The sequence below is a fragment of the Leucopleurus acutus genome, assembly GCF_964270905.1.
Source record: "Leucopleurus acutus genome assembly, chromosome: 16".
Classification (NCBI taxonomy): Eukaryota; Metazoa; Chordata; class Mammalia; order Artiodactyla; family Delphinidae; genus Leucopleurus; species Leucopleurus acutus.
Genome location: NC_139158.1, coordinates 78,654,104 through 78,679,711, shown reverse-complemented (window position 1 = coordinate 78,679,711; position 25,608 = coordinate 78,654,104).

Here is a 25,608-nt window from a genome sequence, read left to right as displayed (position 1 = left end):
AGAGCTCTTGCAGGCAGGAGAGTGTTTATACCCCTGGACACGTGTAGTAGCTTTGTTTCCTAACCGTCCCCTTCAAAGTAGATACCCTTTTCCCAAATGACCTTCTCTCTCTGAAAGGTAAAACATGACTCAAAATATCATTCATTCATGATGAGGTGATTACAATTATTATTACAATTTTACAAATGAAGAAACTATAAGTTAAAGAAGTGTAGTAACTCTTCCCAAATTACACAGCAAATAATTTGTTTTTTCACATCATTGAAATAAAGCAGTGGAACCAACACTAGAACTCAGGTCTGCTGACTTCAAAGCCAGTGATTTTAAAATCTCCTTTGCTCCTCAACTATATTTTATATAAGGTTTCTTTGAATTGAATTTCTGAGTAAAAGTTTCAGTGTGTTTGCAAAAAAAAAAAAAGGTTAATTTAAAAAATTAAATAAAAAAAATCTTACGTAAAGATTTTTTTCTTGTGGCCAATAACAGAAACCCTTAACTCAAACTGGCTTACTTATTAATGGGGCCTTATTGGCTTATGTAACTAGAAAGTCCACCGCCAGGACTAGTTCAGTTCTGGCTTGATCCTGGGCTGGAACAATGTCCTCAAAACATAATTCTTGCCATCTCTTACCACAGCTATTCTTCAAGTTGACTTCACTCCCAGGTTCCATATGATATTTCACCTTGTTTAATTCCAGCAGAAAGGAGCCCTACACTACTTGGTCTGATTGGTTTATGGGCTTGTCTGTCAACTAATAACTATGTGTCCTAGAGGATTCAGGGCTCTGATAGGCCAGACATGGATTACCTCATAAATCCCAACCAGGCCACAGACTCTTAAGAGTGGAGGAAACATGGCTCTCAAGAGGCCAACAAGAGTCCTGCCCCAAAAGAAAAGGAAGTGGCTATTGGATAGGCAACAATGACAAATACTCACTGTACACCTCTTTATATACTCGAAGCTGCCCTATCATAGGAATCTGAACTTACGTTTTATTACCCTTTCCAAACGCTGGCCTAAACTATTGCTATTTCTCCATAGTATCCTTCACTGATTCCCAGTCCTACCCACATACTCACAAAGTATACACAAACGGTACACACACACACACACTCATACACACACCATTCATTCCTCTGCCCAGTGCTGTTCTAATTTCCCTAAAACCCACTTATTTTCTGGAGGCAGCCAGCACTTCCAAGGGTGATACTGCACCATGGTGCTGGACTCAGGTTACTAGTATTTGTAGTCCAGGTCTATAATCTCAAGCAAGTAACCTTCATAAGCCTTGATATCTTCATGTGAAGTGAAATCACAATCATTCCTACCTCATAGGGTTGCTACGAGGATTAAAGAATTCATATAATACTCTAAGCACACGATCTAAACTCACAGTATGTGCTAGCCAGTATAGGTAGTAGGTCATGGAGGCCCCCTCTTTAGTTCTCCTTCCTCTAGGGAGCCTTAATTTCTCTGAACAATCTGGCCTAAACTGCCCTTGTTTGAATTTCCATAATACTTAGAATTGATACAGTATGTATTGGCTATAAGGCATACATCATCTGCAGTGATAATCTGTCATCCCAGCAGTCCAATCCCTGTGACGGAGGTTGTCCCCATTCTCACACTGGGACTTTAACCCCCGTTGAAGTCTATAGATCTGGAGTTAGACAGACCAGGGTCTAAGTCGGAGCTTTACTATTTACTAGCTATGAGATCATGGGCAAATTATTTAATTTACATAAACTTCAGTTTTCTCTTCTGCAAAATACAGTTGATGTCAAACATAAACCAGGCAATATATACATGGTACTTTAGTGTGGTTCCAGACACACAGTAGGTGATTAATAAATGGCAGCCGTTGTTCTATATTACACGTAGTTTCAACCTGCTTCAGTGCTTCAATTCTCCACCTTAATCATCCTAATAAATGGTCATGGAATTAGTTTAATTGATCTAAAGACCTCTTCTATGCATGACCGGACCAATCCCCAGACATATTTTGTAAATACCATTAGTCTACATGGTCATATCAGAATAGAAGTCACACTCAGATTGACTAAAAAATTCTAGCAGTCAAGTTCAGAACAGGGATAACGACAGAGAACTAAGAAAGACTGAGTTCCTATTACGAACTGAAAATGCAATCGAGATTAACTTGATCATCTCATTTGTTCTTCCAACAATCTTGGATAACAAAACATCCTAATAAGCAGTGGCTTAAAACAACAAAAATGTCATATTTTCACAATCTGGTAGGTGGCCTGTAGTTTCTCTGGTGGTTTCATCTGGCATTCATACAACTGCATTCAACTACACAGGCAGGTGTGTGTTCTGTAATGTTAAATTGGCCTCACTCATACATCCAGCAGGTACTGCTGGCTGTCAGCTAGAGCACCTTGGTTCTCCTCCATGTGTTCACTTATGTAAGCCAAACTGGCTCTCTTGCAGTATGGTGGTCTCGGGGCAGAGTTCCAACAGGGCAAGCCCCAATGGGCTGGCTCAGCTTACACAACCCATCACAATGGGCAATGATGTTCCATTGGCCAAAGCAAGTTACGTGGCCAAGACCAGAATTAATCTATTCTGTCTCTTAATGAGAGATGTAGCAAGGAATTTATGGCCTTTTAAAATCTGTCACAGAGAGTTTAAACAAGGTAGCATATGGCAACCAAGTGGCAGAGTTTAGAATCAAATTCAGATCTGAATGTTCCTATACTCTTTCCAATATATCAAAAGGTCTCAGAGCAGTCCAAGAATGATGGTTTTCCATAATCAGTCAGATTTATACTTTCTTTCTTGTAACATAGATTAGAGTCCTTACCAGGTAACAGCATCATTTCTAGCTCTGGGGTAGAGCAGTGTACAAGAAAAGCAAAAACTGGGCCTTCAGAAAGCTCAGAACATGTAACAATGTCAGATTAATAGGATGGGGGTGACCAGAGGAGGGGGAAACTCTAGACTGACTGGCCAGGAAAGGCTATTCTTGGAAGACGTGAGACACGAATGGGAAGACGATTCTAAGGCAAGTGTCCAGGAAATGTGAAATCCCCAAGGCAAAAAGGAGCTTGGCGTTGGAAGGGCAGAGATGAAACAATGTTTAGAGCAGAAAGGGCAGAGGAAAATAGTAGGGGAAGGCTTGTGAGAGGTGGAAACTACAGTTTATGGGATCTCAGAGGCCATGAAAAGGTGTTTGAATTGTATTTGAATTGAAGCAGGAAGCAACTGGAGCATCCTGAGCAGGGGACCAATGTGATCTAGTTTATATCTGATCTGGGTAACCCTTGATGAGACACTGTAGTTCTGGCCACCATGTGGTATGGAGATTAAACAGCAGCAAGAGGGGAAGCAGAGCTCAGCTGGAAGGTTAAGTGCTGACAGTAGCAACGGGCATGGAGAGAAGAGGAGGTTCTGTGATGTGCTTTGGTATAGGGTTTATAAGACTTTCTGGTGGATTTCCTGTGGGATGGAGGTTAGTAGAAACAGAAAACTATAAGTAGGATTGAGGATATCAGCGAACACCACTCACTGGGGCCACAGGTCATCAACAAAGCATGAGCCTATTTAATCTTGAAACTGAATGTCTTTGTTTCACTTAGTTTTCAAAAAGCACGAATAGGAGTCTCTTTAAAAATTATTTTCAAGTTCATACAAGTGTGGTAGGTGAAAAGGACAAAATGCTTTAATGATGTCCAAAGGGAGGAAGAAGGAGTCAGAAATGGATACTCTCTCTTTGCTGAGAATGCATTAATCCAGTTTTCCCAATCATGTTCTCTGATTAGAATGTAGGCATTCACCAGTAAACTACAAGGTAGTCAAATCTAATAATGAGAAAAGAAGAGATGAACATCATGTTGTCTCTACGGACACTTAATGGATGGTACATTCAAATACAGTGCAGCAATCACGGCCTCAGCACTATTTCTCAATAAAACTGAGACACGTTAGCTTCTCCCTAAACTACTTTCTAATCCCTATACACACACACCCCCCAAAAATTTATATATCTTAGCCTCAAAACACTTAAATTAACCCATATCATTCAGGAGGCAACTGCACCTTGTCAAGGCAAGAGATCTGGATCCCCGTTTTATCTAATAAATGACATCCTGAGACTTAGTTCCCTGTTGTCTGCACATTTTTCCTGCATAAAGCTCCCCAAACAATAAACCATCTTTCTGTCTTGTCCATCACGTATGGGCTCATTACTTCACACATCATAATTATAATCAACGAACAAAACTCAAGGAAAAAAGCCAAACAATGAAATGGTACTTTTTTCTTAACATCAGTGCAACTCTATGTGATTAAGCGTGTAACAGTACGGATGGGTGCTCGGGATGATTTCTGTGTAGCTCTTTTACATTTTGCAGATTTTCTGAACGGGTCCAACTACCTAAGGAGGGGGAAAAAAAGCTCTTTTTACCTTTAAGACTTTGAAGTCTGATTTTTTAAGTGCATAGATAAGTTTAATGCCTAAATTGAAAAATGAGAAGAATACCCGTAGGGAAAAAGGAGCTTATTGCTGCCTCCCTGAAGTTCATCAAATGTTGTCACATATTTCTCTAACATTTTTGACTTGGTTAAGTGCAAATTTAGGTGAACACACTCTTTTTCCCAGGGTTCATGGCAACAGAAATATAATATGTATTTTCTGATTAATGAGTTCAGCTCTACTGTCTAAGGGATCTTAGGCAAACAGTGTTTCCTAGAGGCAGAGGACTGGACAAAATGACCTCACATTTCCCTTATTTCTTGACTTAGTTTTTGCTAACTTTTTAAGCACTCATTTCATATACTTTCTTAGGTATATTTGTGGCATACAGTAACCTGAAATCCCCATTCTCAGAATTTAAATCCTCAGCAACTCTACGTATAAATTTCTCCCATGACTATGGAGAAAATATAAATTAGGAATTAAGTAAATGGATGAATGTTAATAAAGCTCACCTTTACTCTCATCAATTAAGTTACTATACCAGCTGGAAAATCAATGAATTACAGTTCATATGATTATTGCAACACTGCCACGCACACAAGTCCAGATTCTCCTTCAATGTGTGATTTGGGGCCGCAGTGCCTAATTCACTGATGATAGGTCAGATCCCCTTGCTAGTCTCCCTTTTTATTTTGTAGTTATCACTCATGCCACTTCATATAGCTTGTGGTCATCAGGGAAAAACTGACAATATCTCTCAGGCCATGATGAAACCAGTCTCAACTATGAAGCTTCTGAAAAGTGGACCCTAAATAACAAGGCTGCCTCTGAGAAGACCGTGTATATAAACTGTGAATAACTCACTCTGCACTCTAAATAGTTCCCTGAATCTTTGTCTCCTATTAGCTACGTGGCCTTGAGCGTGAAGCTGAAACACTCTGCGCCTCAGTTAACTTACCTGCTAAATTACGGGGTTATAGTAAGGATTCAGTGAGTTGACACTTACAAAATTCTCAGGGCAATATTTGGTAAGTGTTAAATACTAGTACTGATGGGGCTGTTGTTATTATTATTATCTTTTCCTTTAGCGAACTTCCTGATCCAGCTGTTTAAGCCCCTCCACCGAGAAGCCTTCTTGACTCCCATCAGCGAAGTTAGGCATTTCTTCTTCCATAATTCCACACTTCTTCCAGTCCTGAAGTAATTTTTATTATAATTATTTGCTCTTACATTCATCTCCCCCACTGACCCCTGTCTACCCCTTTGGTTGATGTCTTTGCAAAACAGAAATAACATCTTCTGTGTATCCACCCTAGGTACTAGCATATCTCCTTGCACATGTGAATGAAGAAATGAATTTGCTCTTGGAAAATCTACCGGTAAAAAATGTAGGTGGGTAGGTTCAAAACATCAGTGCAAAAACAATAAAGCATTTTGCTTAGGCTTAACATCTTTAAAGTTCATTTGAATTAGAATATCGCCGTTTCGCAAGAATAAAAGAATGAATCTACTCAAGGATCATCAATGGCTACTCCATCAGAAAAAAAATAGATACAACTATACATTATATGTCTCCTGATGGATGTACCAATACTACCTCTAAAATAGCCCTGCCTTTCACACAAAAAAAGCAAGCCTTAATTACATCAAGCCTCTTTATCAATCAATTTACAGGAAATACAGTGGACAGAGGAACACGTTATATGACACTATGATGATGAAATTAGTAAAATTCAGACTGTGAGAATCTCTACTGGGCAAACTGTAAGATAAATGACCAAGTAAATTTCAGGGGGAAAAAAGAGAAGGAGAAAGCTGCAGATTCAGAGACTTTAAGAGACAAGTCAGTCAACTGCCATGTGTGGATTGTATTTGAATCCTGATTCAAACAAATTCTAAAAATAAACTGAACACTGACTGGATATTTGAGAATTATCATTAACTACCTTAGGGTTGATAAGGTTATTTTTTCAAAATGCCCTCAGCTTTTATAGATATATACTGAAATATCTACAGATGAAATAGTGTTACATGTCTGAGATTTTCTTCAAAATAATCCTGGGTGGGTAGAAATTTAGATAAAACAAGATGGAGTAAGAGCTGAAGATTGTTGAGGTTGGGTGATAGGTACATAAAGGTTCATGGTACTGTTCTACTGTGAGTGTGTTTATAATTCTTTATTATAAACTTAAAAATGAATAATTCCCGGTATGTTAAAAGAAGTTTTATGTTTCCTCTAGATCTCAAACACCAATATGATTTTGCTATCCAGTGGACCAGATGCACTTATAACGTAACTGTCCAATCGTTGTTTATTGGATTGGATTTTCTTCTTTGTTAATTCTTTGGTATAACATATACTTTCAACAGTAAATTTATCAGCTGAAGAACAAAGTTATTGTTAAATATTCAGTAGTAAATGTAACACTAATGATTATATTAATAATAGCTAATAATTAATGAATGCTTACTTCCTTGTCACCATGAATATTAATTTACACGGAGTTCTTGCAGAACTTCATGAGCTGAAGTACGTTATAAGACACCATGGGGATGCAACTACCAACACAGAAACTGAAGCTTTGTGGGATGAAGTTAACTTACCCATGATCACATGATAAACGGCAGAGCCAAGGCCACACCAGATCTTCCATACTTCAAAACCCATGACCCCTCCCATCTGGAACCTTTCCTTATGGGTCAGGTAGGGTAGGTGACTCAAAATAAGAATAAAATAAGATTCCTTTTCATAAGAAGCACTACAGAGACCTGATCTTAAGTCAAATGGCTACAGAGAGATGGGTAGGAGTGGGAAAAGTTTTCCTAGATGAACTGAGATGAGTACTGGAGAGGACGGCTGAGTTCACACAAGTGTTAAGAACAGGTCTAAGACAGGAAAACAAGACAACCAAAAGCACAGAGCAAAGATTCATAACCTGTGGCCCAGCCAAACTTTTAATTTGGACTGTGTAAGATTGAAAATATTTTGGAATGACTTTCCGACATTCAAAACTCATAAAATTTCACATGTAAATGTGTATTTCTGGGCTTTAAAAAAATTGGAAGCTTTGGCAATGCTAGGCCCATGTTTCCACATAGTCATTAGAAGTTCTGAAGCAGGGGAGAGATTTGCTGAAAGTAACATTTTAGGGACTAGCATGGAGACTGCATTTAAGGAAGAAGATGCTAGAATCAGAAATGCTTTTTAAGTCTGGACTGAAATAATGAGGTCCCAGCCAACTTAGAGGCATAGGGGACAGAAAGAAAGGGGGAAACCAATCCATGAACAGAAGTGGCAACAAGACTTAAGAAGTAAAGGTATGTGACCTATACCAAGTCATAATTTGCTTCAGATCATCTAACCTCCATGACTGGAAGATGAGAGGTTTGGGGAGGAAACTTCATCATATCAGGATCATTAGAAACCAGGGAAGATGTTAGTTTTGTGTTGTAACCTTCTGGGAGATGGTGACACAAGAGATCAGCACAGAAATGTATTTAAACTAGACAGCAATGTAGTAACCACATTGATATCTTGTAAATACTTAGAAACAGGGAAACAGGATTTGTTGAAGAGGGAGGAGATGTAGAGGTTGGGAAACTGTTCAGTTCTGCAGTGACAGTTTCAAAAGACACGAGACCAACCTAGTCAGTCCTCCGCTGAAGAATTTTACAATGAGGTCAGAGAAAAGAGATACAGAACAGGCAGCTAGAGGCTCATGGCCAGTGTAGATCTGATGAAGCCAAAGCAAAGGAATAACAGTGTGTCCAGGGAAAGTGTCTTGAAAGTATCACTTCTTCTTTAATCATATCATGAAGGAAGAGTAGGTACAGCACAAAAATGTGGAATCAGTATAACAAAGTTTGCACTAATCCAACCAATATTGGATGAGTTTCTACTAAGTAAAAAACACATACAATATACCTCTCCATGTGCTTTATTCTTCCTCATAATGCCTGGCAATGCCAGATACCACATTGTACTTGCTTGATTCTTGCCTATCTCCCCCGGAACGATAACAAGCTCCATGAGAGCATCTCTCGTTTACCAGGGTATCTTCAAGGCCTAGAACAGTTCCGGAAATATAGTAAGTTCTCAATAAATATTATTTGAAAGGGTCCATCCTCACAGTGTTCACAGCCTCAGGTGAACAGAAAACTGAGCAAGCAATTATAATATGTGACCAGCATGAGTAGTTCAGGAGGCTAGGAGAGCACAGAGGTGATGCCCTGACATGTCAACTGAAAGAAAAGCTACTGTAAAATCCCTACCTCCCAGAAAGAGAAACAAGGGAATTTACTCTCATTGCATATTTATTAAATGGATTGTACCAACAGACACACAACCCAATGCTAAAAGGATGATGAAATCGCATCATTTTTCACTTCTGTCTCCAGCTAACACAAATCTTATACAAGGGGAAAAAAAATGCCACATGTGATTTTGTCACTGAATTTACTGGTCCCTAGTATCACTTAAACGAGGGTGGAGAGAAACAAGCTGGACATGAACAAGTCCATGTCATTCATGAGTTGTACAGAATCATCTCAGCATTGGTGGAATTTAGGGCACTGGATGAAATTTTTGTGTGTGCACGTGTGTTTTCAATGAGAGATCATTCTAGCCTTTATGAAGGAAGTCAGTGGACAGTTATTATGCACTCTGAAGGGCTGTAAAGCCCTTCCCCTCTCACCTCTGCTAGCCAGTCTGGACATCAGGGCAAACACCAGAACCCAGCTTATCAAAATGTTTCTGTTGCAAAACAGCAAGAAATTGTCAGATATGGATGGTGATGCTGACTTCTCGATAGGGGGAAAAAAGGACCTAAATTAGACTTCTATAAAAAGAATATTGCATATTTATTTCCACAATAACACACAGGAAAAACGTTAGTCAAGAAGCAAGCAATTGGGTGAATAAATAAGCTTGTCTTTGTTCTCATCAATTAAGTTATTACATCAGTTGGAAAACCAGTGAATTATAATACAGATGTTTAATGAAACACTGCTGAGCCTATAAGTCAAACTCCTATTTTGTGGTGTGATTTTGGCTGCATAGTTTTGTGTGTGTTAAACCGTATTTATTAGCTGATACCCATTATTACTTTGAGCAAGGTATAATTCAGTTGTCAGGCTCCATCGCAGGCAAGGAGATTTAATCAGTAAGAGCCGCTTTGCGACTGAGTATAAAACAATGTGGGTTTCATGAAGCAATCACGGCAGTGCGAAAAAATGGGATTAATTAGTATTGTATAAGAACAGGCAGCATGCTCATTAAAACCTTGTGAGGTGGCTCTTGATAAACTGCCACTTGATAGGACCGCATTAATGTGACAAGGCAAAGACTTCATTTCCAAATCCTTTCTGATGGTATCTTGCTTTTAAGTTACCTGGAATGACCCTCCTTGGCATTCTGAATACAAAGATCAAAATGACTGCCAGGGACCCAGGTGCCACCTGGACCGAGGAAGCCGAGCATAGATGCGGAAGCTTCAAAGACAACTTTTTTTGAACTTGCAGTCAAACATGAATCAATAGCTGTAAATGAGGCAGCGCCGGGGTGGGGGGTGGGATGAATTTGCATTCACACTCCGCAGGTCGGGCAGAAAGTAATTTGACAATTGGCAACCCACCTTAATGAAGGCCACATACAAATCCTCTGTTTGTTTACCCAATGCTGGCAGTGTTTGGAAATGTATACGTCCTGAGGAAGATAGCAGGGGCTCGAGAGAGCCTGGGGGGCGGGGGGGGGGGAGCTATCAGAGAGATAAAGGAAAGCAGTATCTCCGAGAGCCTCTCTGCGCACTTCTCTCTTCACGCACACTGACTAATTATTTGGGTTTCCAAAATGCCTCTCTTACTTCCTAAAATGAATAGTTATTTTTTGCTTTGTTTTGTTTTGTTTTCACAGCACAAGCATCTGCACATGAAAAAAGCCCTGTGAGAACAATCTGCTTTGGATAAGGAATATTTTTTTGATGTGCTTTAGACCTGTTTTCATCTTTGAGCATCCGATATGATTCTCTTTCAAACCTGTAACAGTTTGGGTTGGGTCTTCAAGCTGCAATCGTTTTGGGGAGGGGGTTGGATTTCAAGCTCACATCACCAGATCTTGGAGGACCTTCTTTTACCTACATCCCACCAGCTTCCATTTTCCTGGTGACTTCTACTAACACAGCATATAAGGCAACTGTATAAAGAGCAGGTATTCGTTGGGTCTATTTCTAGGACTGAAAATGCACTCAGAAACCTCAAAAGTTTCTGTTCCTCCACCCCCAACTATATATATGTGTGTGTGTGTGTGTGTGTGTGTGTGTGTGTGTGTGTGTGTGTGTGTGTGTGTGTGTGTGTGTGTGTGTGTGTGTGTGTGTGTATATGTATGTATGTATGTATGTATATATAAAGCTTGTTAAATCTGACCATCATATTAATTTAATGCTTTCTGTCATGAAGTTCAAGGTCTTGGCTCACAATTATAGGTTGTTTGCAATTGAACTTGGGTAATTCCACCGCAGTCTGCAGATTTGAGGCACCGGGCAGAAGAAGTCAGGCTACCTGAGCAGACTAGATAGGATTAAGCGCGCTGCCTTATCAAGTAATGTGTTGCAATATTATTAATTTAAACCCTAACATCTCATTGTTATGATCCGAGCTGCATGATGTAACGCAATATGACAGCCATTGAGTTCATAGAAAATGGAATTCATCTCTCAAAATTGCGCACAAAATAAAGGCACAGAGACAGACAAAAATAAAGGGAGAAAGACAGACAGATAAATACCTTTAATTTTTTTTTTCTGTATCCAAATGAGTCTGCCTCTGTCTGGCAGCGTTAGGAGTATTATATATCATCCGCCCATTTGCCCAGAGATCTCCGCCATCTTATTTATTCCTCTGTTAGGGAAAGTATTGTACATGTTCCCATTTTGTTTCTTTTATTTTAGCAAGTGAATTGCATAGTAATACGCTGTAAGTGGTGGTGCAAGCATCTCCACTTACGCATGACACAGTAATAGGACATTTTCCGCCCCTCTTAGCTTGATGAGAACCTCCTGCAAAAACTGTACAACCCCTTCAGGTAGTAGCCACCTACTTGATTTATAATCCTACAGTGGCGGAAGAGGTTAGCTGGGTAATTTAAATCACTAGATTTCACTAATGAACTAGGGCCAGGGAGAAAGCACTTTACATTGTAAAGGCTCCATTTCACCTTCCTTATACCCCACATACTTTATGTCCAAATTTTTACATTATTTATATAAAGAGGGAAATGGTTCTCTCAGAGGAAAATGAGTGAGCAAAGCATCTCTGCTGATAGGTATCCCCTACAATTCTATGCAATTCAGATACCCTCTCTCAGAGCAAGAAAAGTAATGCTCGATTTAGTACAGAGATATGTTTATATCATATAAACAACAAATAATAAAATATTTTGGATGTATTTATATTAAAAGTTATTTGTTGCCTATCTGAAATTCAGATTGAACTGGGCATCCTGCATTTTATCTGGAACTCTAAACTAAAGGGAAGGTGGAAGGGCGGTGCACTTACCCCAGGGAGGGCATTACACGAAATGCCAGGAGAAAATGCTCTACAAAGCTTGGGAAAATTGACCATATGTAGAAGCCTTCTGGTGTCTATGTTTCTCAGTGGAACATTTTTATTCAGCAGATTACTAAAGGCTTCACTGAGCTTTGAAGTAAACCATTGGTCACTTTTTTCCCACATGGATAAGCAAGTTTTAAATGATGTTTCCTTCACATTAACCTCAAAGACACTTTTCTACTATTGCATTTGGTTTAAAGGAAATATACAGTGCTTCTTGGGCTTCCCTGGTGGCGCAGTGGTTGAGAGTCCGCCTGCCGATGCAGGGGACACGGGTTCGTGCCCCGGTCTGGGAGGATCCCACATGCCGCAGAGCGGCTGGGCCTGTGAGCCATGGCCGCTGAGCCTGCGCATCCGGAGCCTGTGCTCCGCAACGGGAGAGGCCACAACAGTGAGAGGCCTGCGAAGCCCCCAAGAGAAAAGGAAATATACAGTGCTTCTCAAACCTAGGGATTCCTGGAACCTTCCCACCACCGGCACCACCAAACATCTCGTATCGCCACAGACTGCAGCTTCAAAAGCTTTGATCTGTGTATACCCAAAGGAATTGAAAACAGTATTCAAACAAATACCTGGACAAAGAAATACAAGTACATGCATGTCTACAGCAGCGATATGCACAATAACCAGAAGGCAGAAACAACCAAAAAGGCCACCAGCTGAGGAATGGACAATCAAATACAATGGAGCATTATTCAGCCATTAAAAGGAATGCATATTATAACCCAGATGAACCTTGAAAACCCTATGCTAAGTGAAAGGAGCCAGATACAAAAGGTCACATACTGTATGATTCCATTTATACGAAACATTCAGAATAAGTAAATCTACAGAGACATACAACGGATTGGTGGTTTCCAAGAGGCAGGCAGGTGGGGGCAGGGAGCAGGCAGATAGGGGAGTGACTACCAGTGGGTACAGGGTTTCCTTTTGGGGTCATAAGCTATTTCAGAACTAAATAGAAGTATTAGTTGCACTGCATTGTCAGTGTATTAAATGCCACTGAATTGTTCACTTTAAAATGGTTGATTTTGGGCTTTCCTGGTGGTGCAGTGGTTGAGAGTCCGCCTGCCGATGCAGGGGACACGGGTTCGTGCCTTGGTCCGGGAAGATCCCACATGCCGCGGAGCGGCTGGGCCCGTGAGCCATGGCCACTGAGCCTGCGCGTCCAGAGCCTGTTGCTCCGCAACGGGAGAGGCCACAACAGTGGCCTACAGGCCCGCATACCACAAAAGAAATAATAAAATAAAATAAAATGGTTGATTTTATGTTATGTGAATATCACTTCAACAAAAGTAAATAAACTAAAAGCAGTGATCTTAATAAGAAGATTGGGTTCACTAGTCTGCCTCTGGATTTATTTTGAACTTATTACCAGCTGCAAAAAGAAGATCCTCCCATATTCCAAGATGCTTACCAACTGTAACTTACACATTCCTGTATAAGTTATTAACTCAAGTAATATGAATTGAGCCTCTTATAAAAGGGTCACAGGTACCCCTTATGCAGATTAAAAAGAGGTGTCCTATCTGGGGCTGCTTGATGAGCTGATCCCCCCTCACTACCTGGGCAGGACACCTGCGTGCAGTCCCAGGCTGTGCTCTCGTAGGCAGCATCCCCACCTACATTACTCCACGTCCTATACGGGACCGGTACTGTAATGAATCTTAAGTAACATTGGGAACAGTAATGAATGCAGTAATTCAATACGCATGCTTTAGAGCCAGACTAATGGGGTTCCTTGCCAGCTGTATGACCTTAGGCAATCCCTTAACCCCTGTGACCTCAATCTTCTTACCTCTAAAACAGGGATAATAATAATGTCGATCTCCCAGAGCTGTTGTGGGTGGGGTGGGGAGGTTAAGCTACTTTAAGGTATGAAGAACAGTGTCTGGCACCCACCAGGATAGCTAACCATAAAGACGGGTGACACTACATGCTGATGACACTGCAGAACAACTAGCTCTTTCACACATTTCTGATGGGAGTGCCAAAAAAAGCTATGCCACCACTGTAGAAAACCATTCAGCAGTTTCCTAAAAAGTTAATCTACCTACTTTATGGTTCAGCAATTCCACTCCTACTTCTTTACCCAAAAGAAATGAAAACTAATGTTTACAGAAAGACTTGAACAAGAATGTTCACTGCAGCTTACTCACATTAGAAACAATGAATGGAAAACAGCCCAAGTGTCCATCAGCAGTAAATTGGATAAACAGGTTGTGCGTTCACATAATGGAATAACAGTCAGCGATAAAAAGGAATGAACTACTGATACACAAAACAACATGGATGAATTTTTTAAATATTATGCTCAGAGAAAGAATCCAGTCCCGAAAGAGGACGTGCTCCATGATTCCATTTTTATGAACTTCAAAAACAGGAAAACTAATCTATGGGGATGAGATCAGAATAGTCTTTGCCTCTGGGGGTCAGAACATGAGGGAACTTTCTAGAGTGATGGTGGTACTTCAGAGTTAGAAAAGGTTTCTGTGAAGGGCCAGTTTGTAAATATTTTAGCCTTTGAGGTCCACATACAGTCTCTATTGTGAAGTCTTCTTTCTTTCTTTCTTTCTTTCTTTGAATCACCCTTTTAAAATATAAAAACCATTCTTAGCTCACAGGCCACACAAAAACACTCCACAGGCTGGGTTTGGTCCAAGGGTTGCAGTTTGCCAAACTCTGCTCTATATAGGGTATTGGTTACAGGGATGTGTGCATCTGTCAGAAGTCACTGAACAATACACTTAAGACCTATGCATTTTACTGTATGTAAGTATTTTTCAATAAAATATGGAACAGTGCCTGGAAGTTAATACTGAAATAAACATTAGCTAATTTATTTTCACATAAATGATATACTTCTTTATTTTTTAGTTATAACAAAGAAAACATCATTTTTCCACATTGTAAAATAGATTCAAGCAATATATTTAAGCCTACATTATGATTCCCTCCACGCTTTACCACTGCCTGCACACACATTTCCAACCACTTCCTTCAAAGAGAATTTGATTTACTAAGGCAGTTTCTCAAACCTGGGAACAGTCCAATCCAGAGGCTATGTTCTCAGAACTCTAGGGGTTTTTGAACCCGAGTCAGAGAAACAGGCATCTGTAATGGACCAAACTGTCTGTCTCCCCTGGTGCCTAGGTAGGAACTAGCTCTCCTTCCACAAGACCATCTTGCCTTTAATTAGTGTACCTCACATCTTCCTTCCTAATTAGAGTGCTTACCAATGTCAGCACTGAGAACTCTTTTGAAAGAGAATTCCTTGTATTTAATATCTACCAGGTAACAATTTGAAGCATTTTCCAAAGAACAAGACATTACGGGGCTTCCCTGGTGGCGCAGTGGTTGAGAGTCCGCCTGCTGATGCAGGGGACGTGGGTTCGTGCCCCGGTGTGGGAGGATCCCACATGCCGCGGAGCGGCTGGGCCTGTGAGCCATGGCCGCGAAGCCTGCGTGTCCAGAGCCTGTGCTCCGCAGCGGTAGAGGCCACGACAGTGAGGGGCCCACGTACCGCAAAAAAAAAAAAAGACATTACGTTGAGAGTATTTGCCATACATTCATATTTATTTATGCACGTATCAGCATCACTTTTCACTTATGCTGAAGAATACTCTCCATGGAACCAGCAATTCAAAACTGCTGAGCAAAGCAGTAATAGAAAGTCTCATGAGGCAAGTTTCACATGGAGTGGAGGGTTCTCATCTGTTTCCAGCAATAGAATCCCTGGTATTGGCAGTGACAAGAAATAAAAAAGCACTTTGCTAAATGAAGCATAAGAGGACACTGGAGCGTGGCTACCACAAACCATATTATTGCACTTTTTCTTAAAATTCCCATCAGAACCAAAGTTGAGACTCTGGCAAGTCTACCCTAGCTAAGTTTGTTTCCCTTATTTATTTAATTTATATTTTTGGCTGTGTTGGGTCTTCGTTGCCACACGTGGGCTTTCTCTAGTTGTGGTGAGCGTGGGCTACTCTTCGTTGTGGTGTGCGGGCTTCTCATTGCAGTGGCTTCACTTGTTGTGTAGCATGGGCTCTAGGCACGCGGGCTTCAGTAGTTGTGGCACGTGGGCTCAGTAGTTGTGGCTCGTGGGCTCTAGAGCGCAGGCTCAGTAGTTGTCGTGCACGGGCTTTGTTGCTCCGCGGCATGTAGGATCTTCCAGGACCAGAGATTGAACCTGTGTCCCCTGCATTGGCAGGTGGATTCTTAACCACTGTGCCACCAGGGATGTCCCTGTTTCCCATATTTAAATTAGTCATCTTTCTTTTGTTCTTTCTCTCTCATATACGTACATATATATATATATATATGACAGATAATTGGGATGAAGAAATAAATTGCGTAATTAATGGAATTAATTATATTAAACAATATTTTTATTTTTTGTTATATCTATATGCCTATTGTCGCATGCTATTTGGAAAAGTGCGAAAGGAGAAATAGGTGCCGACTACTGTCCTTGGGGAGCTTACAATCCTGTTGGGCAGATAAGGTGAGCATTCTCACCACCATCATCACATTTATCACCATCTTCACAACAGATATTATTATACCTGGCCTTGCACTAAACACTTTAGACACCCTGACTCATTTTATCCTCACCATAATCCTGGGAAATAGATACTATTTTTACACCCATTCTACAGATGCAACAACTGAGGCAAGTCAGAAGGTAACTAACTCGGCCAAGATGCAGCCCCAAACAGTAAGTGATGGAGCTGTCGTCAGAACTCAGTTCCACCAGCCTCCAAATTCTATGCTTTTTACCCATGACTCTTTACTGTGCCTCCAAATACAACTGAAAACATAAGTAACTGTGGACTAAGAAGTAGTATCTAAAATTCCAGAAAAGCATTCAAGATGACCAAGAAGTAGAATAGTAAAACTGTATAAATTAAGACTTTAATTTCACTTGGAAGTAGGAGTAACTTCTGAGTATGCAAAGATAGGTGAGGATGGCATTTCATAAGGAGATCCCAGCTTCTCTGGGATAGATTCCTGGAAATGTCAATTAAAAAAACATTAAGTTCTCACAAGAGAACTTCAGTCCAATTAAAACAGCTTCAATTCATTTGCTGTCAAGTATTATCTTTTTACAGATACCATGATCTGTTAAAATTGATCAGAACATGATGAATATTTCAAAAACTCACTCTTCCCAATGGTGGGAACAGTGATATGTCATAGAACTTTGGGCAACTACTCATATTACAATACTGCAGGGAGCACTACGATTTTGCCTGGTAAATGGAGTCAGGGTACTGGGTCTCAAATACAAGTTGATGCATATTTTATGTGCATGGAGACTGACAGGAAGAGAAAGGTGTAGTAGGAATGAAGGAACGCAAAATAACGATATATCCAGCCTAACCTATAATCCCATCTAAATGAAACATCTAACTTGTTTCATTTCTCCCTTCCATGCTCTGTAACTAACAACAGAGTAACTTTCTTAAACTGCTAAAAGGGATGGTGGGGAAACTAGCTGAGTGCTGAGAAGGGCCCTGCCAGCCCCACGGCTGGAAGGACCATCGCCGGCTAAGGACGTCTCCATAGCCTCCCCTTGAGAGGGACTCTGGGGAGAGGAGGAAGAGCTGTTCTCCTTGGCCTCTGTTACTATGGCAACCTTCCCCCTTTGTTTCACTGGATCCACAGCTGCCGCCTCATTTAGCGACTGGCATTCAGGTGAGGCAGCTGCATGATGGCGTAAGGAAATGAGGAAGTGGAAAAACAAAACTGCTTGAGAAAACACACATGCATACATCACAGCACCGAGAAGGCATTGTCACGACGAGTTTCTGGACTTCCTTCCACTTTTTTTTGGAGCCCGTCGGCGTCACATATTTGCAATCGTTGTTGAATAACGCGCTTGGGGAATGTTCTCCTTCTTCTGGCCGTCGTTGGGATGGGTGCCCTTCACACGTTCTTCTGTCATCTGCAACACTTGGCTCCTTCCTTGCCCCTTGGGGAGGTCTCAGCACACAGGTCACTTTCTCAAACAGGGTTTTGCTGACACCACACCGTCCTCAACACCCCCGCTGCCTCCCTCATGGCCGTACGCACAATTCACAACCATTTCATTGACTGTCTCGCGCTCAGAGTTTTTGCTCTGTCTCCCAGCGAGATTACAAGCTCCATGAGGGCAAGGATGCTGCTGTTCTTACACGAACTAATATTGAACGAAATGTGCCATGTAAGTAGCAACAAATGAATATTGGTGGAAAAAATGAATACCGTGGTAATTTCGAAAACATGATATAGGATGCTGAGAAACCAAGTGCTGGTCTAGTAGCTGAGAGTCTCTCTCTCTCAATTCTCTTTTCTCTTACGTGAACAATCAACAAAAGAGTCATATTAAAATCCAAGAACACGACCTGAGTCGCACCTCCACTTACTCTCACTGCAGTGTCTGCTTCTTTGCAGAAATTTCCCACATCTTAAGGAAGCTCAGTTATATATTTACAATTGAATAGTACAGGGGAAGAAAGAATATAAAGTTGGCTTTCAAGGAGCAGGGGCAAATTGAACTCCTGCAGAACACTTGTCAGGTATTTGCCCACTAGTTTGCAGCCAAGAGAAAGGGGGGACCTCAAGACATTTACATTCTAGATGCTGAGAGGGTGAGTCCAAGGAAGAAATCTCTACCACACAGGGAAGGGAGGGAGGAAGCTGGCATAAGTGAGAGAAAGAATAGAGGGAATTCTGCAAATGCACAGCCTCTTTCCCCCCATTCATTTACTTGGTTTGGGGGATGAGAGAAGGCCTAGAGATTGAGTTCAATCACCAATGGCCAATGATTCCATCAGTGATGTCTACATGATGAAGTCTCCACAAAAACCCTAAATGAAGGGGTTCAGGGAGTTTTCAGGTTAGTGAACACATGGAGATGCCTCGGGGGGTGACATGCCTGGAGAGGGCATGGAAGCTCAGCCCCCATCCCCCATATTTGGCCCTATGCATCTCTTCCATCTGGCTATTCCTGAGTTTATTACTTTGTTTCCCAATATCGCTTTCCTTGGAGACAGCCCTTCTCCATCCCACAGGTAAATCTAACTCAATTCATATGGGGGGTGAGAGGGACCACAGCTTCTCTTCGTTCCAAAGATTGGTGACCCAGGTCACACCAGATAGACCTTTCTTTTCCTCTGGCCACAGTGACTATATTTCAATGGGCACACGACCCAAGCTAAGCTGTCCCTGAGAATTTTCTATCAAAAGAGACCTCAATAAAAGTAATCTGTAAGGTCCAAGCCCAAGAATCAATAAAAATACTACTACTAAGTAAGTCGTCAAACCTACAGAGCTGTGGTTCTCAACCAGGCACACCTGGAAGGTTCTGGTTTTGTTTTAAGCACACATCTGGCCTACTCTAAATAAATCAAATGAATCAGTATCTCATGAAGACTCTGGAATATCTAATAAAGAAGCTGTTTCATAGAAATGCTAGATTCTTCCGGGAAATTAAACTATGCTTTTACATTTTATACAGATCCCCAAAAATGAATATGTAGAATAAAATTACAGATTTATTCATTCAACTGTTAAATCGCTTAAAAGGTAAACATTCATATCATAGAGCTGTAGGTTGGGGAGCAGATTAAGAATGACAGGAAACAGCCACAAAAGCCAGAATTCTTTTGGTTGCAAGTGACAGAAAATCCAAGTCAAAGGGTTACGTTAAAAGGGGAGGATTGAGGGACTTCCCCGGCGGTCCAGTGGTCAAGACTTTGCCTTCCAATGCAGGGGGTGTGAGTTTGACCCCTGGTCCGGGAGCCAAGATCCCACATGCCTCAGGGCCAAAAAACCAAAACATACAAAAAAGAAGCAATATTGTAACAAATTCAATAAAGACTTTAAAAATGGTCCACATCAAAAAATAAAAAAATCTTAAAAAAAAAAGGGGGGAGGATTGATTGGATCCTATATTTGGGAAGATGACCCTTTAGGAAAAGCTGGTTAATGGCATCTGGGCTCTTTCATTTCCTCCATTTTAGGCCAGCTGACCTTTGCTTGGATACATTCTTCAACACGACAGGGGAAATGACCCCATACCTCCTCCTCCCCAGAATCCACTGTTGAAGTTATCAACCCCAGTGGAAAAAGAATTCCTCCTCCGCACTGTCTACCTGTCAATTCCAGAGAAAACCTGAAACAGCTGAGCTAGTTAGAAGTTCATGCCTGGACCAAGCAGGGTGACAAAGAACTATTATGAGGAGCCCATTCCTGGTCACATTTCATAGAGTGGAGATCATAATTAAAAGTCTCACCAGAATGCCTGGCCTGAGGAAGGAGAGATGAGTCCTACTCCCACCTCAACCTTGCAAAGGGATGATAGGAAGATAAAAATCAACATGTGATTACTACAGTCATGCCTGATGGAGCTCACACTGAAGATCTTCCTTCATTTTTCATCCTCTATGACCTGTCAATCACTTCCTAAATGTCTGAAGTCAATAAAAAAGAAGTGAATTCGATACTTAACCTACAATGGAAAAATCTTGTTACCGCTCAGGTGCCCTGGCCTGGAGGGCTGTCTAGGAGCTCAGAGCCTTCTTCAGTTAGAAATGAGTCTTAAAGGGCAGCATATCTGAATGCTCCATATCACTGAGACTTTGCAAAAATTCTCCCCTCCATTCTAGTGAATGTGGTCTTCTTAAAGATGAACTGAGTCCAAGAAAAGAGTGGTTGGTATTTGACTATATCTCATGTGATTTATGCTAAAAGCCAATCTAAAACCTTTCAGTGACACCTCGATTAAGAGTCTGGGAAAACTGCCCTGAAGAAATGCCAAATGTTGGTTTCCAAACCAGTTTACAAACGGAAAAAATACAATTCGTACAAACAGTTTCATTTACATGAAGATTTTCAGCCAAGAAGCTTTGCAAAATGAACTTTACAAATTAACTGTTGGAATGACACTTGCTTCAGAGAACTCCCCCCGCCCTTCACAACCACGACACATACACTGGAAACCTGTTGGAAAGCACATGGTACGAGTTCCAAATGGACCAGGATTAGGAATGAAGAATATGTCTGAAACTGTGGGAAGAATTTTAATATCCCAAAGTTTCAGGAAACAGAACCACTCCACTTGATTGGCTCTGTTAGTCCCCAGAGTCGAACCACGGACTGGCTGGCAAATTACGCAGACAATGAATGAAGTGGAGCTCTTTAATAAGTGACTTGAGTCCACCAGAACTCATACCATTCTGTAGTGCCGAATGCCCTTTGACTGCAGCATGGACTATGTATTCAGGTGACAGCAAACCCGTGAGCTATGATGTTTGCATGGAATCTATCAAACAACAATGTATCATGGAGTGAAGGTTTTAAATCAGATTCAATGTAACCTGAATGAAATCTGAACTAAGGGCTTGAACCAAACCCATAAGGTAAAACCCAAATTAATTCAAGGTATTTTAACTCCAACATTTCATTTTACAAGTAAACCAAAGCTCTTTATTTTTAAAAAATACTAATTTATACTATTTTCCAAAGAAATTATGGATTTGCTTTGTAATTTAAGATAGTAGAGTAAAACAGCACAAAAACCACTTAAGGGAGACATTTTAGTTCATTTTTTCATTATATATTTATTGAACACCTAATATGTACTATCCTTTCTGTGTTCAGGATATAGTGGTGGACTTAGTAGATTATATTGCTGGCCTCATGAATCTCAAATTCTAATGGAGAGAGAGAGACACACACACACACAAACCTAGAAAATAAATAAATGCATGTCAAAATGTCAAACATCAGGTTCTCTTAAAGCAGGGGTTGGCAAACTATGGCCCACAGGCTGTTCCTGTGACTAAAGGTTTATTAGAACACTGTTTACATATTATCTGTATGTCAACTTAAAGAAAAATGCACAACATGAGTTATGAATTTAAGTTTTATTCAGGGTCTTACTGAGGACTTAGCCTGGGAGACAGCTCTGAGGAACACCTCCAAAGAGGTAGGGCAGGACCCAGTATATATATGAATTTTTTGGCTAGGAAATGCTTGTAGTCAAGCATACATCTTGGTAAAAGATGACTGCTAATCACAAAGAACATACCTCAAGCTAATGCTTTTAGTGCTTTTCTACGTATGGGAAGATGCAAGAATCTGGGGTCCTTGAAATTCTTCCTGAGATATGCATCTAACTATCTGGCGACCCCTTTATCTAGAGTACCTCATCCTGTTTGTTCACCCTGAATTCCGCTCAGGGCGCACTGTTGGCAGGGAACTGCAGGGGTGGGCGTTGACTTAACCCTTGTATAACTGGTTCATGAGCCTAGTTCTCCTGTTCTTTTTTGTTCACGTGTGACTGCTTTTGTGCTACAGTGGAGTGTTAAGTAATTGGGACACACACTGTGTGCTCCATAAAGTCTAAAGTATTTGCTGTCTGAGCCTTTACAGGAAAGTTTGCTGGCTCTATGAAGAAACAAGAAGGGTGACAGATGACATGTGCCTGGGGTGGAGAGTTGAGTATAAGGTCTGGGGAGGACTCACTGAACCAGAGACATCTGAGTTTGAGATCTGAGTAGTGAGAAAAATCTAGCCATGGGAAACAAAGTGTTTTAGACAAACAGAACAGTATGGCAATTTTGGTTGGTTTTGTTGTGTGTTTTAGTAAAGTATTGCCTTAAAGGTGATGAACAAGTTACTGGGCTATAACAGTAAGAAAACCTCAAATGGTAAAAAGAAAATACAGAAATTTTCAACTTGTTCCTTGTGCCAGGTGAGAAAAGCATTTTCAAGTTCTCTTTGTATTCTCATTCAAAAGAGGGAATAAGTTCCTTCTAATTCAATAAGCAACTCTACAAAGAAGGAAAGCATTGGTGCACTCCTGGATGACTGCCTTGATTTTGCTGGTAAAGGTAGAGCTAAATCCCTGCTTTCTTTAGGGAGTCTTTCTCCTTGCTTTCCCTTGTCTCCAATTATGATTTCTTTCACCTTCATGCCTTTGTGCTGATATAACACATCTGCTCAGAATATTGCGGGGTATATCTTTTTCCAGAAATTGTATTCCAGTACCATTTGGGGAGAAGCAGAAGGATCAAGATCAGTGCCTGTGAATAAGATAACAGGGGAATCCAGAGCATGTATTGGACAGCTCTTGTTTATTTCCACCCATACTGTAGGTGGCCATTGTTGTTGCAAAGGTGGACGCATTGCCGGCCAGAGAGTATTGCTTTTCTTCTGTAATGTTCTATGTCTCCAGGTGGGCCACTTCTCAATAAAGGTTAAAAAACCAACTTCACCTTTTGTGCAGTATCTTACATCAATGTCCCTTTAACTCTCAATTCTAATACGGTATTTGAAACCATTTCGGGTGGAAATCCGCACTTAGCAAGCGTGTCCTTGCCTCTGTTAGAAACCTCGTGCTCCAATTTCAGATATTTTCATGATACTTGTGGTGGTCTTGGATGGATAAATTAAATCTGCTTTTCTCTTGATTGCCTTGCTGGCCCTGTTCGTAACTTCACTTTGTATTCCTTTCTGTTCAATACTTTTCAAAGTACTGAGAGTTTAAAGAGGTACAATAAATCCCAGATCAGTTTTTAATGACCACGGTAAGCCTGCTTGTAATATGTCAGTAAGCTGAACCTAAAAGCCAATGGGGAATAGGCCATTTCTGCCTTAGTAATTGCCTCCACAGAAAGATTTATAATGTCATTATCTGAATCTACAAGAAATAACTCATAGAGCTGAAATACCCTAAAAAAAATATTACAATTCTCTTAAAATCTAGTCATTCATAAATGCTAAATCATAAAACTTTTTTCAAGATGTTTTATGTTAAAAGTAAAACCCAGTAAAAATATAAATGCTCGTTTCTTAATCAGATTGCTCATTTTTTATGTAACTGTTTGTAGCTTTGCAGTTTTCTGGGACATATTTACAAACCCAGCATTCGGCTGCCAGAATCCCCAACCACTATGAGAAACCATGGTGTCTGAAAAGGCATTTCTCGTCACCTGTTTATCTCTGTGTGATAGCAGGGAGTGAGGAGGAAGAGGGTTAGTTAGTATGGCAACAAAATTAATTTCAGCAATAAAAGTCACCTTTTCCCCCTAATTTCTCCCTGAAAAAAACGCACTAAACTTCCTGCCAAATGCACCACAGAGCTGTTTTAAGCCATTTCTTGCAGCTTTCCTTTCACCTTAGCATTTCCAAATCAAGAAAAGATCAGTCACTTCTTTCAAATAGCAGGAAACATCCTCCCCAATTTGTCCAGAGTTTAATAAAATCCTGGTATTGCCATGTCTCCTTGTCTCCCCATGCCATAACACAGCAACGTTTACACTCATTTCTGCAGTGCAAAAATGTTCTTTGGAGTAGAGAATCTGTTACAGTTTAAAAAGGACACTTGAGATGTTTTTCATAACTTGTAAAATCACATATTCTCCTTTTAACTACAGTAATTTCGTGCAAACGTGAACACTGAATTAAAGTTCTTTTCAGGATTTTTCCCCTTCTTCTGGCAGCCTACTCAAGATTGGGATTTTATCCATATTTTTCATATCCAAGATTGCAGCTAAGTCTTTGTGTAGGGGAAAAGGGGGAGGGAAGAAGGTGATTTAAAAGCACTTGGAATAGAAAATGCATCTTGTGTCTTTTGTTTGCCATTCCTGTTGCCACCTCATGAGTCAACCACCATCACTCCATCCCTTGATTATTATTTTCCACTTTGGCATTTTTGTAAATAGTAACTCTTAAGTATCTTGAGGTATCTTGATTCAACATATCCAAAACTGAACTAACCTTCCTCCCAGAAAAGAGCTGATCTCAGTGAATCACGGTGCCCATCGATCTGTTTCCTAAGAACCATAAACCCAGGCAGAAAGGCAAAGCACCGTGTCTCCCATTCTCTTAGCACCCGCATCCCAATAATTACCAAGAAAAGTTCTGCCTCTATATATGAATATTTTCTTCCATCACGACCACCACTGACACCTTAGCAATTTCTTACCTGGACTGTTAAAACTACTCCTGATTATCCCATATCCCTTTTTATCCACAAGCCACACAAGAGCCAAGGCGATCTTTGAAAAAGCCAAGTCCGACCGCAAGCCCCTCCAGTGGCTTTCTGATACTGTCTGGATAAAATTCAAAGTCCTTTTCATGGCTTCCTTTGCAATATGATCCCTGATGGACTCTATGACTTCATGATACTGTTCTCTCCACCCTCGGCCCATTCCAACCGTCCTGGCCACCTTCTGGTTCTTGAGGTACATCCATGTTCTCTTATCTCACTGGCCCCACAAATGTTAGTCCTTCTACCTGGAACAATCTTCTCTCCCTCTACCTTTTTGTCTTACCCAGTTCCTTCCCATAATGTGGGTCTCAGAAAAGTCTTCCTTAACTCCAGGTTCTTGGAGAGCTTCCCTTGTGATATGCTGTCTTAACCTCGTCTCCTCTCATGTACCATTCACCACACTTGGCATCACTTGCTAAATCCTGGTCCCCTCATCTGCAAGCAGCATCATGGTAGGGAATTCAGCACTGTATCCTCAGCTACTAGTGAAGAGGACCTCCATAAATAGCTGATGAATGAACC